This window comes from Dasypus novemcinctus, chromosome 2 (genome assembly GCF_030445035.2).
Source record: "Dasypus novemcinctus isolate mDasNov1 chromosome 2, mDasNov1.1.hap2, whole genome shotgun sequence".
Classification (NCBI taxonomy): domain Eukaryota; kingdom Metazoa; phylum Chordata; class Mammalia; order Cingulata; family Dasypodidae; genus Dasypus; species Dasypus novemcinctus.
The window spans coordinates 69465177-69481572 of record NC_080674.1 but is presented as its reverse complement, the minus strand read 5'-3'; the positions used below and the strand labels follow the sequence as shown (position 1 = coordinate 69481572).

General features: G+C 37.9%; 1 long non-coding RNA gene across 1 annotated transcript; it reads right to left on the bottom strand.

The window, feature by feature from the left end:
- Nucleotides 1-8669: 8669 nt before the first annotated feature.
- On the bottom strand, nt 8670-9442 carry LOC131280096 (uncharacterized). Its single transcript, XR_009187691.1, has 2 exons — nt 9379-9442; nt 8670-8988 (listed from the first exon to the last, which is right to left on the bottom strand). It is a non-coding gene; the product is annotated as an uncharacterized lncRNA (long non-coding RNA).
- Between the last annotated feature and the right edge of the window lie 6954 nt (nt 9443-16396).

Sequence of the window (16396 nt, the reverse complement as noted above, 5' to 3'; positions counted from 1 at the left end):
AAATCCCTATTTCTGTCATGTACTAAAAGGTCTCCTAAAATTGATAAGAAAGACAAAAGCTGAATAGGCGTAGGAACAGGGGTTCTAAACAAGCAGTTCACAGGAGAGGATATCCAAATAACTGAAAGACTGTCCTGCCCTTGCTAGCAGTCAGGAATATGCAAATTAAATAAATGAAACACTATTTTCCACTTACCACATAGGCAGCAAAATTCTAAGACTAGTGAGTGTCTGCAAAAACGATGATGTTCATCCATTGTTGGTAGAAAATTAGATCAGACTACAGCATGTGATTCCAAAGATATCCAGGCCACCATTGAGAAGAGGAGTGCAAGGGAAGGGTAAGCTAGAGAAAATAAGAAAATGAGGGCTAGATATCAAGTAGGAAATATAGATTTAAACTCATTGGCCTAGAGATTGTATTGGAAGCCATAAGAATGTATGATTTCATTCAGGCACAGCATGAGGCTAGAGAAAAGAAGGGGCTCAGAATGAGTCATGAGGGTCCTGAACGTTTGATGGACCCACAGAAGAATAACCAAAAGGTTGGTTGGCCCATGTAGTCATTACAATGGTCATTCTAATTGATTCTTCATGCCTCTGGCTCAGAGTTATGGGCAGTAAATGTATCCTGGCACCTTGTATTATTCTTCTTATGCCTGCTTCTTCTCCCTCATTAACCTATATTGTGTGAAGCCTGACACGGAGTAGAACAGGGTATTAGATCCAGATTTCTTGGGTTCCAGTTTTGTGTCTGACACTTGCTAGTTGTGCATCCTTGCACAATTTACTCAACTTCTGTGTCTTTCATAGGACTCTTGTGAAAATTAAATGGCTTAATACATGTAAACTACTTAGAACATTCAATAATTATTAGTTATAAGGTATCACCTGATGAATTTTCAAATATTATGTCCCTTAACTTAATCTCACAATAGCCCTTTGAGGTGAAAATGCCATAATTTCCTTTTACAGATGAAGAAGCTGGAACTTGAAGAGGGGTTAACAACCTGGCACCAAGTCAAGCACCCAGAGATGGAGCTATGGTTCTGTCAGAAACACTCAGCCATTTCATTCTTTTCTGCTTCTAAAGATGGGTCCTGCTAGTGTAGATATAGATCATGACATGGCCCAGCACTGTTTTCTTTTCAAAAGATATCTGTTTTCATCTGTTGATGAGGAAAACCCACTGACTACTTTTCCCTCCACCTCTAATAGCATGATAACTTACTTAGAAGGAGGATGTCCTGGCTCTCTAGATGTCTCTAGCAGGCTCTCTCGCCCATCCTCCTACCCACAGATGACTACCAGAGTCCTTTTCCCCTCCTCATGAGTAAGCCTTCTGACTTCTCTTCTATGGGTGGTGTCTGTTCTAATGTTTAATTTTTTTCTCAGTCTATGTGTGCACTGTGCATGCTGTCTCCTCAGTACCCGTCTGCCATATTGATACCATCTCTTTCTGCGCTCAGTGCTTCTCTTTCTTGCTCACATTGACAAGACAGTTGCCTGCACTGACTTCGGAGGGACTGGGGAGGGGTGGGGTTTTCCCTGGTGATGCAGTGTTTCCTTTCACCACTTAGCCTTTCCTCCAATGCTGTCTCCCGGGAACACATTGCAGCGCTCGCCTGGAGCTGCCCTGGTTATTTGGTCTGGGCTCATGTACAGCTCTAATTCAATTTACAATGCCGTTACATAACTGTTCCCAGTCTCCAGTTGACCTTGATGTCAAGCAGCGGTCAAGTTGTACCAGCCTGGGGAGAGGAGGAGGATTCCCTGGTTGGCCCTTGAAAACATTTTAGCTGGGGTTCCGGAATGGAATGTGGCAGGAAAAGGCCAATCCAGACCAGTAAATTGTTTGGAACGGTGGAAAGCAGGCATGGTTGATGTTTTGTAAGGTGGATGCTATTGACTTTGATGGCAATTCGGTGTCACTGAGGATTACGGTAGCTGTTCTCTGACCAGGGATAAGGGGACTGTCTTCTTTCCCCACGAATTGTGGTAAGCGGATGAACATCCTAGCCTCATGGGATGTGCTTCTAGGAGAGTCTTCAGGTTGGAAACCTCTCTAGGACAGTTGTGCAGCCCATTCCTTTCCAGAGAATCCTGATTCTACTCGTTCTAAATAGTGTCAAGAATAGCCGAGTTCTGATGCTTTTGTTTCTGGTCTTAATAAAAGCTAGGAACTCCAGGGTTTTAACATGAAAGCAAAAAATCGAAACTAAAAGCTGTGCAAATAAGCCAAAATTTGAAAGGTTTCTGAGAACAGCCCCTCTGTTAATTTTGTTCCCTGTTTTATTCTGGTATTTAGAACAGTGTCAAGCACTGACTAGGTCTCAGAGATTATTTATTGAATGATAACCAGCAACTGGGGTTTTCCTTTGCACCATTAATTAGCATATACCTAATAACTTTCACATGTCTTTTCAAGGTAAAGTTAAACTTTTTAAACATTTAAGCAAAATACTGAGGTTCTATGGTCATGGCAGATGGAGTTCAGTGCCATGTCAGTTGGCCCTACTTTGGAGTTTGTGTTTCTGTGTGATGGAGCTGGACTCAGATGTGATCTTTTTTCACAAACCTCTCCTGTTAATTTTACCAGAACTGTAGTTGGTGCTGGGGTTTAATATATACCCAGGGGATCTGAATCTCTGGACAGATAATGTGATAGCCAGGCCCTGAGCCTCAACAGACTTCAGCTCCTACACTCTGGTTTATTGGACTTACCCCACTCAGCTAACATGGAGTTGAAGAAGGTCAACCACTACACCATGGAACCAAGAGTGCCTACAACTGAAAGCAGGAGGATTGCATCCAGCAATCCATGTGGAATCTAAGCCCCCTCTTGATATAAATGTGGAGTGGACACAACCATTCCAAGGTCCACAGGATGGAGGAATAGCATATGGATTAGAGAGGACTTACTGATATTCTATTCATGAACTATTGTGATTAGTAATCGAAGAAAATGTGGCATTGGTGTGGAGAAAGTGGCCATGGTGGCTGCTGGGTGTGGGGAATGGGAGGAAGAGATGAGATGTGGGGGCGTTTTCGGGACTTGGAGTTGTCCTGGGTGATGCTGCAGGGACAGTTACCAGACATTTTATGTCCTCCCATTGCCCACTGGATGGAACGTGGGAGAGTGCGGTCTATAATGTGGACCATTGAGTAAGAGGTGCAGTGGTGCTCAGAGATGTATTCACCAAATGCAATGAATGTCTCATGATGATGGAGGAGATTGTTGCTATGGGGGGAGGAAGGGGGTTAGGGGGGTGGGGGGTTAATGAGGACCTCTTTTTTTTTTTAATGTAATATTAAAAAAATAAATAAGGACAAAAAATAAAATAAAATCCTGCCACACTCAAAATAAAAATAAATAAACAAAATACCATGTTTTCACCCAATTTTTTAAAGTTGCCATATTAGTTACTGACCTATACATACCATTTGCATAGAAATGAATTCAAATTTCTTTGTAGAGAACTGAAGAAATTTTAAGGACCATCAAGTCTTTGAAACAAATGGTGATGGTTTTTTTGTGGATTTAGTTTTTCCAAGGTCTCCCAATTCGAAAGATTACCAATTGCTTGGACCTTGCATTGCCAAACCACTGAACACCTACTTGCAGCTCATAAAATTTTCTGTTTTTACAATTACAAATATTATTTTATGGCGGCTTGATTTTATTTATTGAAATGTTAAGTCACTCAGCATGTTCGGTGATCAAAGCAGTCTGGTTTTCCTCCGATGCATACTAATGAAGTTACTGTTTTATGTCGAGCTTAGACCAGATCCCCACAGCCAGATAGTTCTTAATTGCTTCATTTTTTAGATAGGGATTTTTTGCAGTGGAGAAAAAAGTTTTAAAACTTTGCCTTCACTGGACACTGGGAATAAGAAAGCAGATAGAATAAAGAATTTCCACAATACTGTCCTGGCAGGAGAAAAATTCATTTTTGGGACTCCACATTTTTCTACATAGCCCAGCAACACCAAAATCCTGTTTTTCATTAGTTTGATACTTGTTAAGTATATTTGAATCTTCTCTGGGTAGAGCAGACTATGGATGGGATGGCATTTTAAAATCATGTGCTCAGATAGCAAAAATGTTCTTAAACTTTGACATTGAGAAAGATTCTAAAATTTAAGTTCACATCACTAAATACATTCCAGTAAAGGCAGCCATCACTCACAGTGCTCTTTTCTGAAGAGACTCAAGCCTTTTATTTTGTTTCTTCCTTAAAAGAAAAAAAAATTATCCCTGGTTTAAAAAAAAAACAAAACTGAACTGACACAAAGAGAAAATGGCTTTCCACATGTAAACACGTAAGAGTAAATTATCTCTGAAAAGAATCAGTTTAAAGTGTTCAGATAGTTATTAATTTAGTCACAAAAATAACCATAAGCCCACAAATCCAGGTATAAAGAGACAAAAAGATTAGGCCTAAATGGAAATCAGGAGACATCTTTAAAATGCCTACATCTCCTATTATTTTCCAGGTCTGCTTTTCATAACAACCATTGTCTTTGGGAAAATTCAGTCCTTCTTTTGCTGCAGGCAAATAATTATCTTTTCTTACTTTTAAGGTTCTTAAATTGGGATCAGGTATCACAGGTAACTTCTCTCAGGTCTTTAAAATTTGCCTGATTTTTTAGATGTATTTTGTCCATCTACATTGAAATGCAAAACACTTTCAAGAAATCTGCCAACCTACAATAATTACAGACAGTTGACACTCATTCTAAACAGGCAAAGGAAAAAATAATGAAGATCTTGAAGGGCTTAAAGTAGGTGATCCTCTAGGATATTGGAACTAATTGGTCCCCAACCAAAAGCCTGAATGACAAATACATCTTTCTTTCCAATGAGCTGGGAAACATGAAAAGGGTGAGATGAGGAGGGTGGAATGAAAAGGAAGAAAGTGTATTCCATAAAGTGATCAAGGTAATACAGATTCAGGATGCAAACCCAACTTTGTGCTAATCAAGTGTCTCTAACCAAATATTGGAAGGGCTGATAACTTATGTTTTCACCTACCATAATTTTTCAAGACACTGATGTCCCCATGGCTAAAGAAGAATTTAACATTGAATAACACCCCAAAATTTAGAGAAATGAAAGGAATTATTAATGACCTTAAGTGAGAATTCATGAAATTCTCAGGACACAATATTAATTAATTCTAATTAGAAGAGATTCAACTACATATTGTATAAGGTTAAGGAGAGGGTAAAGAGAGTGTGTGAACAAGTCAAACCAAAATAGACTGAGTTATGACTTTAGTACCCAAATTACTGGCCAAGTATATATCCACTAATCCTGTTTCCAAAACTCTTGTCTATGTCTATAATTATAACAGAACATCTGTCTATGAAAGCTTTGGCATTTAGCTTTGCTCCCAACCTGACCTAAAGTCTGAGGATGACTAGGGGAATGTAAGCTTTGGATTTGGGAAGACTATAACTTGCCTTAGGGCTAGTCTGTAGATAGAAACCAAAATTAGCTTCAGCTAATAATTGAGAATATTTATAGATTTTTAAGCAAGTATCTAGTTACATTCATATTCCTTGGATTCAGGTTTAGAATGGACACCGTCTTTTAAAAATATGGCAACTGGTGATTAGTATATATGTATGTTTTCGATATTATTATATGCTATATATTAGTTTATTAACATATATTTAATAACTATTTTAAAGGACAGTCTAAATGTCTCAGTTAATCATGCAAAAGCGAATTTGTTTGAGCCAAAATGATATAAAGCACCACAAGTCACCTGTTGACAGTTAACCAGACTCGCAGAAATATGGCTAAGAGGAATACACCTGAATTGGACTGGTAAATGAAAAGCACACCAGGGATGGTGGGGAAAGAGGAAGCGTTCTGTCTTGTGGGTGGAACAACTATGGCATGTGTAGTGTAAAATGGGCTCTGCCTCACTCTGGGCAGGAATTTCCTGTGGAGAAGCCATGGAAAATTAGGTTAGAGAAGAGAAGGGGAGAGGAGTTGTGCTCAGATGATGGTCCACAAGGTCAGAATGAAGAGAAGACACTTGTATAATGTCGGGACCATTCCCTCCCTTCTTTGTGTTTTTTTTCCACATCCTGGGGCTATTTCACAGGTTAATGAGGGATTCTTTCCTGTTGCAATCTATGTTGGTAAGTATCTGCCCATCATGAAGTTTCTCACTGTTAAGAAAAATGAAAAACCTTACAAAGCTCTTAAGGGTGCGTTCAGTACTAAAATAGAGTACATGTATTGTGTTTCATGATAAAGGGAGGGCATCTGCAGTCTGTATCTTCACAAGGGGAAATCACTGAACTTATGTTTTTAAAAGGGACAAAAAGAGCTTGAAAGGAATTCTTTAAATTGACAAAGAAAACCAAATAATGAAAAATTGACCAAATTACACGCCGTAAATTTGTTCTTAGTAACCAATTAATCGTGGTATCTAGGGCAGCCTGTCTAGCATTAGATTTTCTGAGGTCTAAATAACAGACAAATAGAAGCTTGGATAAAGGAAGGCTTTTTAACAAATGCTGCAATGCGTTCAGTTATATCCTATTGAATTCACAAAGCCAGGCAATATATTTAAGTGTTTGTCACTGTAAAGCTACATTATCAGAGCAGATTTCTTGAAACATGGGTATTTAAATAGGAAACATAATTTAAAGAGGATTGTAGTCCAGTAGTGGAACTGGGAGCTTTTCCCTAATCCAACTATTTAGTGCAGAAAGGTTATGATTATCACCAGATTTATGGGTGATGCTGAATTTCTACTAGATAACAGTGGCATGTCAAAAATGTACTATTGTGGGTAAGACGAACCCACAGACAGGTATAGAGCACTGGTTCAATCCTTTAATAGTCAATCTGCAGAGACAAATCTCTCCTATATGTGAATTTGTTTTTAATATCCCCTTCTCCTTACTACCTTCTGGTCCCCCATTATAAATTTTCTAGAACTGAACTGGAAACTAAATCTGGACAGAGTAAAAATCCTGCATCCAGGCATAAGAGCTAGAAAAGCTAACCTCAAATTTAGGTTCTGCCCCCTTCCTCTAGTCTATAAGAGAGGCGATGACAATACCTTCCTGGCAGCAGTGTTCTTAGAATTAAAAATGATAATGAATGTAAAATGTGTAGCAAGGTGCTCCATACACATTAAACCCCCTTCACAAATGTGATTCCTCTCCTCTTTTGCCTTCTATCTCATAACCTAGACTGTCTTGAAGGATCCCAAGAGAAACTCTAATTCCTTTCCTTCCCACATTCCCTGCTTCTCTCTCCCTGATACTGAAATCCACCATATGTGGTCAGGCTGCCTCTGCTGCTGCTTTGGGCTTGATTTGTATGAAGGGGGTAGGGCTTGTTAAGCAGGAATTAAGTGATCAGAACAGGAGTAAGGAGGGATGACACCCGCATAAGTGGAGGTGAATGTAGGTGTGGGTTTTACAAGGGAGACTTTCACTTATTCCAATTGGGTAGAGAGTACATGGCTTGCACTGGGCTTCGTTTACTAGTGGGTGGGATTATGTTGCCTCCAAGGCGGGAAATAGGCTACACTTGTGTCTTCACTCCTGCCTCATGGGCCTTCTTCTGTTTTCTGCCTCTATAACCAGGTAAATCCCACACCTGCGTTGGGGTTCAAGTCCTGCCTGCAGGCAGGGCTGACGTCTATTAGCTCCAGTGGGCATGGTGCCTAGGGCTCAAAATATTTTTAGGGGCCCACAAAATGTTTTCATTTCTTTTGAAATAGTAGAAAAATGAAATCTCGGGTCAAAGAAAAGGTTTTAATATATACTATTAATACATTAATCTTTAAATCAACACAGTCATATAAATATAAATTTTGGTATGTTTAATTTGGAGGAAGGGGCCTAAAAAGGCACAAAGTGCCTAGGGCTCATAGAAGTCATAATGGAGTCCATGGCCAAGCTCTCACACTCTTTCTTTCATTGTTGACCTTGCCTGCAAAGTGAGACTGCAACCCCTGTCTCCACAGTCTGTCCCGTAGCCTCAGCCTCCGGATGTGGGAAGGGAGATCAGGAGGCTTCCATCTGAACCTTCAGATGGAGCCATCAGAGTTCCACTGAGAGTTTACCCATTAACAAAGCTGACTTTATTTGTTTGTTTGGGTTTTCTCTCTGTTTGTTTTATTTTGTTTTTCATTTCTATCTCCTGATCAATTTGTTATGTCTGTTTTGTATCAAATCTAAGCTGATAGGACATAGGAATGTCTGAGGTCCCATAATCTCCAAAAAATTTTCCCAGTTCACTATGACCCACTCTTTTCCTGATTTTTCTACATTTCCCATTAGAGTTATTTAAGCCCATCTTATTTCCATTAGAAAATGATTCTGAGGACTTTAGAATCAACCAAGAGTTGTGCAAATACAGGACCTTGCCTTTAAAAAGGAAATGTAATTGTAACAAAATTCTGCTTCTCATATTATTTTCTGGCTCCAGGTCATAGAGATTTGTCAGAGGTGATTTTATATCACAGTTCTAAACCATTCAACCATAATTTACTGAGTGCTTACTGAGTTCCTATGAGTAGCCCTGAAGGTCAAAAGATACTCAGTCTCCAGGAGGGTGCGATGCAATATTTGGTGACTAACTAAATCGGTCATATAAAACAATAGGAACAAGTAATGATTACTAAGCAAGCTTGAACTTTATAAAAAGACATTTATTGTCCAGAAAGAAATTTGTTAAAAAAACATGAATAGTTAAATGCATCCATTCTGCAAAATGAAAGTTATCATTCAAAACTTAGGGAAAGCTTCCATTTTGGGTTTTGCTTGTCATCTTTGGAAGAGAAAGAAGTTGGGTTTTTCCATTAACACCTCATCCTGTCTTCCTTTCTGGCCTGAGTGGGGAACACGCCACTCTCGGCCTTTTTCACACTGCTCGGCTGTGGTCACGGCTGGCCCAGTGTGCTGCATTTGGTGTGGCCCTTTCGACAGATTCATTTGCTGGCAGGTGTCCTGCGACCACAGAGAGAAGTTTTTGACCAGGTTGTGGCAATTTGCAATAAAAGGATAAACAGAAATGGAACTCTCTGTACTTTTTCATTATAGAAAGAGTCAATATTTAGTACTTAAATGATACATTGTGTTCTTCTCTAAATAGCTCTGAGAGCAGCATTTTAAAAAATGATATCTAGGTCCTCAAATAGAACATAATAGTTTCAGATCAACTCTGAAGCTGAAAGGAACCTTGGTAGGGCTTGCACAGCATCACAAGTGTGTGATACCTTCCTCCACCCTAATAGATGGATAGCAATAGAATTTAGAGTCTATCCAGCTACGGTAGACTGATCCAAGAGGTGTCAGAGGCCACAGGCTCATTTCACTCCACCCCAAGTGAGTTCTTACCCTCCACGCGAATGACGGAGGCCAGTTCAACAGGAATTCCCAAAGGCCCCAAAGAGGGTTAAGGTTAATACAGCCATTCTGAGCCTCTGCCAAGTGACTATAATGGTCTGTAGAATATTTTGGGAATTCTAGAATCTATCAACCTAGAAAAGGATAACGAGGCTAGGGATAAGTAAGTCATCAAAATTATGGGGCAAATATATTCTGAAGATTAGATTAATCCCAACTCTGATCATTTCCCCAAGAATATATATTCAAATTGTGTAAACCTGCCCAATGTATTGTTTTTCTGAATAAAATAAGTTGTTCGCAAAAGATGGAACCATAAATTATCCTTTTAATTCTTTCAATGTTACCTACATATCTATATGTAGCCATGAGGCCCACATGCAAAAATATGGTTGGTTGCAAACTTGAAGAAAGTGAATATAGAATTTGTAGATTTAAGCAACGGTTCTAAATTTTCAGTATTTTTGGATTAAGAGAACGGTGCAGCTGCTTTTTAGAGATTTATTGTTATTTAATCTTGGTGGAGTGCAGTTTGGCTCAGCAATTCTCAGTAAATTTGCATATGTAAGTAAAATTGTATGTACAAGGATATTCAAATGCATTGTGGTATATAATAGCAAAAATCTAGAAATAACCTGAATTCCTATAAATAAGAAACAGATTTAAATAAGTTTTAGTATAATCTTAAAACAGACGGTTCTGCAGCAATTTTTTTAAAAGGAAGCCAATCTATATATGTTGATATTGAGAAAACTCTCCAAATACCCTGTTAAGTGGAAAAGCAAGGTATGGAAATACGGATCCATGCACTTACTTATGTGAGGAAAATGTGGCCTCCAAAGCAAGGATCTGGCTGTCTGGAGTGGGAGGGAAACTTAGTTTTTTAAGCCTTAAACTTTTCTACTGTTTGATTTTTTAAAAACAACATTCGTATCTTGCTTTAAAAGAGGGAAAAGCAGTTCATTTTCATACTAAGGAAAATGTATAGCATTAAGCACTTCATTCGTTTTAGAAGAAATATTCTTCAGAATCTCTTACACTGAGAGAACTAAGCCTACTGTACCTCAAGAATTTATGCAATTTCTGCCATTTTCCCTACATGGTTCGTAAAATCTGTAACAGAAAGAATTTAGAAATAAAAAATCCCTAAATCCAATATAAAAATTAAAAGCATTCGCAATATAAGAAAGTATTTAGTACCAAAATGAAATGTTTCCCCAAGGATGAACTAGTTAGACATAAACTCTCATTATGTCAATGATTCTCCCAGACATTAAGCATGGCTCATAAATCATACAATTCTACAATTAATGTAAAGAATGCTGTTCAGCTCTTTTCTATTTTCGGCAGTTAGAAGGGAGTAGGGAAAGAATAAGAATAAATGAGATGTTGTGCTTTAGACTGCTTAAATGACTCTTTTCTCCTTTGCTTTAACATTTACTTGTTAAAGTTATCTTTGGTGATTACTTCACAACTAAGATAGATTTGACATCTCCAAGATAAAAGAAACTTTGTACCCCTTCCTGGGATTCTTAGAAGACAAAACACTAAAAGATAAATTTTTATTTCCAGGCAGGATAGCATTGTAAACTCACAACTTTAGACCCTCAAATGTTTCAAGCACATAATAGAGTTTATCAAATACAAAATAGGAAAAAAATAAAAAACAGAGATATGATTTAAAAAACAAACAAACAAACAAACCCAAGATACACATTTTCATGGACCCGAAGTGAAAAATAACCCAGTGAAAATCTATTCTGAAGTTGGTCAAGGGCCCTTTGGGGCTCTGGGTCTGGAAATAGGCAGATTATAATGAAGATTTGATGTCTGTGGGGCTGAGGAGACTAAAAGCACTTGACGCAAGGTTGAGGGATGTAAAGGGATGTAAGACCCGAGCTGGCTTACACTCTGAAGCCAATGTGTGGGACAGGTCAACCTCACAGATACAAGTGGCTGAAATAAAACCTTCACTACCATTGTCTTGGAATACAGCTTATATAAACCTTGGGCATGGGCAGACAGGAGGGGGAAATTTACAGCCTCAGTGCCAGGAGCTGAGCCAAACTGTTTAGCTTGGGGTCTGTAGGTAAATTTTCAATATTTTCTAGGATAAGTGCCCTGAATAGAGGGCTGAGTCTAAATTCTAGTTCCTGAGGAAAAGGGTGGAAGCAATTATGAAAACAGGATGGTTTCAGAAAGAGAAGAAGGAAAATAAGATACTCCTAGTCCATTAGCCTTCAAATGGAAATTCCACACATGCCAGCAATTAAGTGCTATGAAAACCAACCAAAAAGAAGAAGCAATGAATGGGAGAAGAGTTTACCCAAAAACAAAAACAATACCACAATCTAAAACCTATTTTAAATTAATGTATTGAGGAGTCTCAAAATGATAAAGAAAGGAGGGACACTTCCTCCCCCAGAATCCAAAAAAAAAAAAAAAAAAGGTCAGGCAGAGAATTAGTTCATTGAGATAAAGTCCATAGGAATTGATTCGGAACACAGCACACAGAGAGGAAAATAGGTTTAAAATATATGAGAGATGTGGAACATAAATTGACAGAATGCCATATCTCCAATAAGAACCCTGGGAGAAGAAAATAGACGGAATGTGAGAGATGGGCAATATGCAAAGGAAGAACGACACGAATTGTTGAGATTAAAGAAATAAATGATTATTTTTTCAGATTTAAAGGGAACACACAGAACTCATCAGAAAAAATAAAAATAAACTGAGACCTAGAAATTACGTTGATATTTTACACAAAAATGAGAAGAAAAATCTTGTAAACTACCAGATAGCTAAGACAGATTACGATTAGAATGAAAGCAGATGACTATCAACAACTAAAGATTCTAAAACAACATGGGATAATATCTTCAAAGTGCTCATTAAAAATAACTGCCAACATTAATTCTATATCAGCTATTCTATTATTCAAAAGTAAGAAAACCTAAAACAATTTACCATTCATAACCAATAGTTTACTATTCATAGCAATACTAATTGATGCACTTTGCGAAGAGAAGGGAAAGCTAGCAGACAGACATGAGATATAGAGAGCAAGGGCAACAGCGGAAGTTGGTAAAATATGTTATAGTGGGGACAAATTGCGTTTTCCAAAAATATCACAGCAATGAATAAGATACAATGGAGGTGGCACTGTATGACGCTAGGCTAGGCAATTTGACTTTGGCCTGGGGGATGCTCACCCACAAACCCAACCACCACGCTGTGAAGAAGCTCAAACTAGCCCACCAGAGAAACTACAAGGAAAAGACTGTAGGGACAGAAACCAAGACCCCTAGCCCACAACCAGTTTCCAATGAAGGCCTTAGATAATGTGGAACAGTAACAAGCCGTCCCTCTTTGCCTTGGTTGAATTCCGGAGCCACCGAATCCATGAGTGTAATGATTTTTATGCCACTAAGTTTTGGAGCAATTTGTTACAGAGCCATATTGACTGTAACAGTTAGTACACTTTATTATTGAGAGTCAAAAAGATTTTGCTAGCTAATAATAGTAATAATAAAACAAGGAAAGTGGAGGGTATTAAGGGAGTTTGTTTAGTAGCTAAGTGTCTTGCTTGATTTGAGAGAAAGGTAAAGATGTTTAATAACATTTTTATGTTAAGTTAAAAATTTGAGAACCACCACTAAAAAGAATAGACATTCTCTCTATGGAGTGCAAACCAGTAAAAAGAGAAAAAGGGAATGGAAGGATATTCATTAAAATTTCATAAATATATATAATCAGTGGACGTGACAACAGTCATTCTTGCTTGACTAGTTCATATTTCTTTTCAAAGTCTCAGAATTCTGAATTGGTTTAGGCTACATTAAATTAAAAATTTGAGTGTTAGAAATGACACATGTCTCAGAATTTTATATATTATAAACTCATCACTTTTGGTCTTATCAGGTTATGTGAATCATTAGGTATGCTTTAACTTATCCTTTTAAAAGATATTGTAGATACAGTCAAAGACCAGCCAAAAAAAGTTTTATCAGACCATACATGTAAATATTTTAGTTAGAAAATATGGTTGGTCACCAGAGTGATTATTAAAATAACCTTTCTCAAATATCAAATCTCTCTATTGGTAGAAACTTATTCTAAATACTTAAATCTAAACCCCACTTTAAAAAAAGTAAAGTAACAGATTCATTAAGAAAGAAAATAGTATCATTCCTCTCTAATCAACACATGATTTTCTTAACCCACCTTATTTATATTTAAAGAACATGCAAAAAATATGTTTTGTTACCATTAGTATTTGATTGAATTTACCAATAAATTCTTTTGATCTCAGTCCCTGCTCTGTGATTCCATAGGGTGAACTAAGGAAGTGGGACTGCATGCACTAGATTGCAGAAAGGAAAGCAGAAGTCACAACTCTGTGCCTTGAAGCTGTGCTTTCTGTGCTGCTCTCTCATTCCTCTGGGAAATGGAGTCAAGTTCATGAAGCCAAAGATGGCTGCCAGATCAAGGGCAAGTGGAAGAGGATAGCAGAGAGGAATCAGAATATCTCCGCTTGTTTGTTTGTAAGACAAGAGAACTTTCTCTTTTCTTCCAAGGAACATGACATTTATTGAAATTACTATGTATTTGTCTTGGTTCATATATTGCATTATACTGATAATTAACTTTATGTGTCTAGGCGTCCATCCAGTACCACACTGACTAAATACAGAAAGCTCATAGATTTCTCCCTGGCAAGACTGTATTACTCAAATGAGACAGTGTCTCTTTTCTTCTTCTGGTTCTAAAATACCATAGCAATGATTTGGTGACTTCTCTAATGCCTACCAACAAGTGCAGGTAAGAAAGCAGTTCCATGATGAGGGCATTGTGAACATAATCCTTAGGTAGGCTCCTTCGCACTATAATATTTTATATGTGTAAAGGAAATATTTCACCCCTTCTACAGCTCTCTCTTTCCTTGAAAGGGTCCTAAATGTTGATCCTGAGAGATGACTTCCTACTTGCCATTATAAAAAATATTTATTTATTTATTATTGTGTGACAATTCTTTTCAGTCTCTATGTTAAGAATCTAATAATCCTGGATGTGCTGCTTTTTTGAGCACACAGGAGAGAGGCAATAATTTTTCTCCACCTTGGCAGTACTCCTTTCCTATTTCATAAGCTTTCTTAGTATAGAGAAACTTTGGAAACACTAAAAATCAGTTGGCAACTAAGTTTTAAATATGTATAATGCCATAAACTCTGAGCAGCCTACATGTTTTTTTTTTTTCTGTTCCATTGATCAGTACATATTTCTCTCCCTCCCAATCTTATCTTTTAAAAGTCTTGTGAAGTTTTACCTTACATTTATTGCCTAATAGGCTAGAAAGGCAGGAGAAAAGTGGTGGTGAGAACAGCTGAATGCAATTGTTGATTATGATTGACAAAGAACTGTAGTGTGTGCGAGGAAAACAAAGAGACCTTTGTGTTGGTGGGAAGCATATGACCAGCTGCCCCAGTTCAGCCAGAGCAGTTCCATTTGTTAATTTACTTCTCTGGATTTTCGTCAAGATTCTAATTTAACTTGGTCCTTTCCACTAGTCTCCCTATTTCCCACAGTCAGTTTAAGGGATAAGAACAAGAGGGGATTCTTTGAAAAGCTGTACGGCTCATTTCATCCTCCAGTACTTTAAGTTGTTTTCTCAAACATAGTTTCTAAATATTTTTGATCATAGATTCAATCATTAGAACAAATATACCCCTTTATAAATTATATTCATGTACAACTTATTTTGACACTTTATGCTAACATAGTAGGTTCATTGTAAAGTGTAAAAATATAAATGGAGAGAAATGCAAAATAAATATATCTTTTTAATATTTCCTCCCTGCACCCCAATGGATCATCCTGAGTACTCCCCAGGGTGTTTACAGCCCCTTTTGAAGGCTCCTGACTAGAAGAGTGTGAGCTGTCAAATGACAGTGAGTATGAGCTGTCAAAACAAATACTGTGCAGGACTGAGAAGCTGAGTTCTTTTGACATCATTTGGGGATATGACAACTTCCCCATGTTTCTGGAAACTTCTGGGAAGACTATGCAAGAAGCAGCACTGGACAGGTTCTCAACTCCAGGATCCAGAGACCTGAAGCCTAGTCCCACCCCTGTGATTAACCCACTCTATGACTCTGAGAAAATCATTTACCCTCTCAGAGTTTTAATGTCACTAGTAAAGAGTTAATAACCACTTTCTCCTTAAAGATAGAGGAAGGGAGAGAAGTCTCCCTTATTTCTCCTTTCTACTATAAATATCAGACAAGATCATGGGTTTGCCATGGTTTTTTGAAGGATAAAATTAAATACAAATATAGGAGAGTATTATTATTTTTAAAGAACATGGAAGGAAGTGTTCTTTTTCTCCCATTGCTTATTGCATCAGCAAAACAAAATCAAACCTGACCTCTCTTTTGCCCTCCCCCACCATGTGCATATTTTAGGTTTTAGTCCATAAATTCCTCAACCCTTCCTCTCAAAGTTTTAAGAACGAAAAAGCTAAGAGGAGGAGAAAAATTTTGGAGTTTGAAGGAAACTAAAGATCATGTCAGCCAGTGTACTTATTTTACAGAAGCTTAGAGAGGCTAAATGCCCAGCATCATGCTGCTGGGAAAGGAGTCACACTAGAATCTAGGTTCCCTATTGTGGAATCCAATTTTTTTTCCCCCATAATGCAGCTACAGACCCTTCCCTTCTTTCAATGCTCCTTTTCAGGCCTGATTCACATCATGGTAGTTCTCCAGGAAATCATTTAAAATTCCTCATCAGCTCTTTTCTCAGTAGCAAATCATGCATTGATTAAATCCATTCTGTCTCTATTCTCCATCTCATAGACGTCTCTCCCTTTCTCCATCTTTGTCTTACAAGTCAAATCCACCCTCAAACTGTTTCCAGTTCATCTTTACTTTTATCCAACTCTGATTCTGATTGACTTATTAGCTACCAGTGACATTTTCTCATCAGAAATGGATTGTGGTTTTGATGGCCA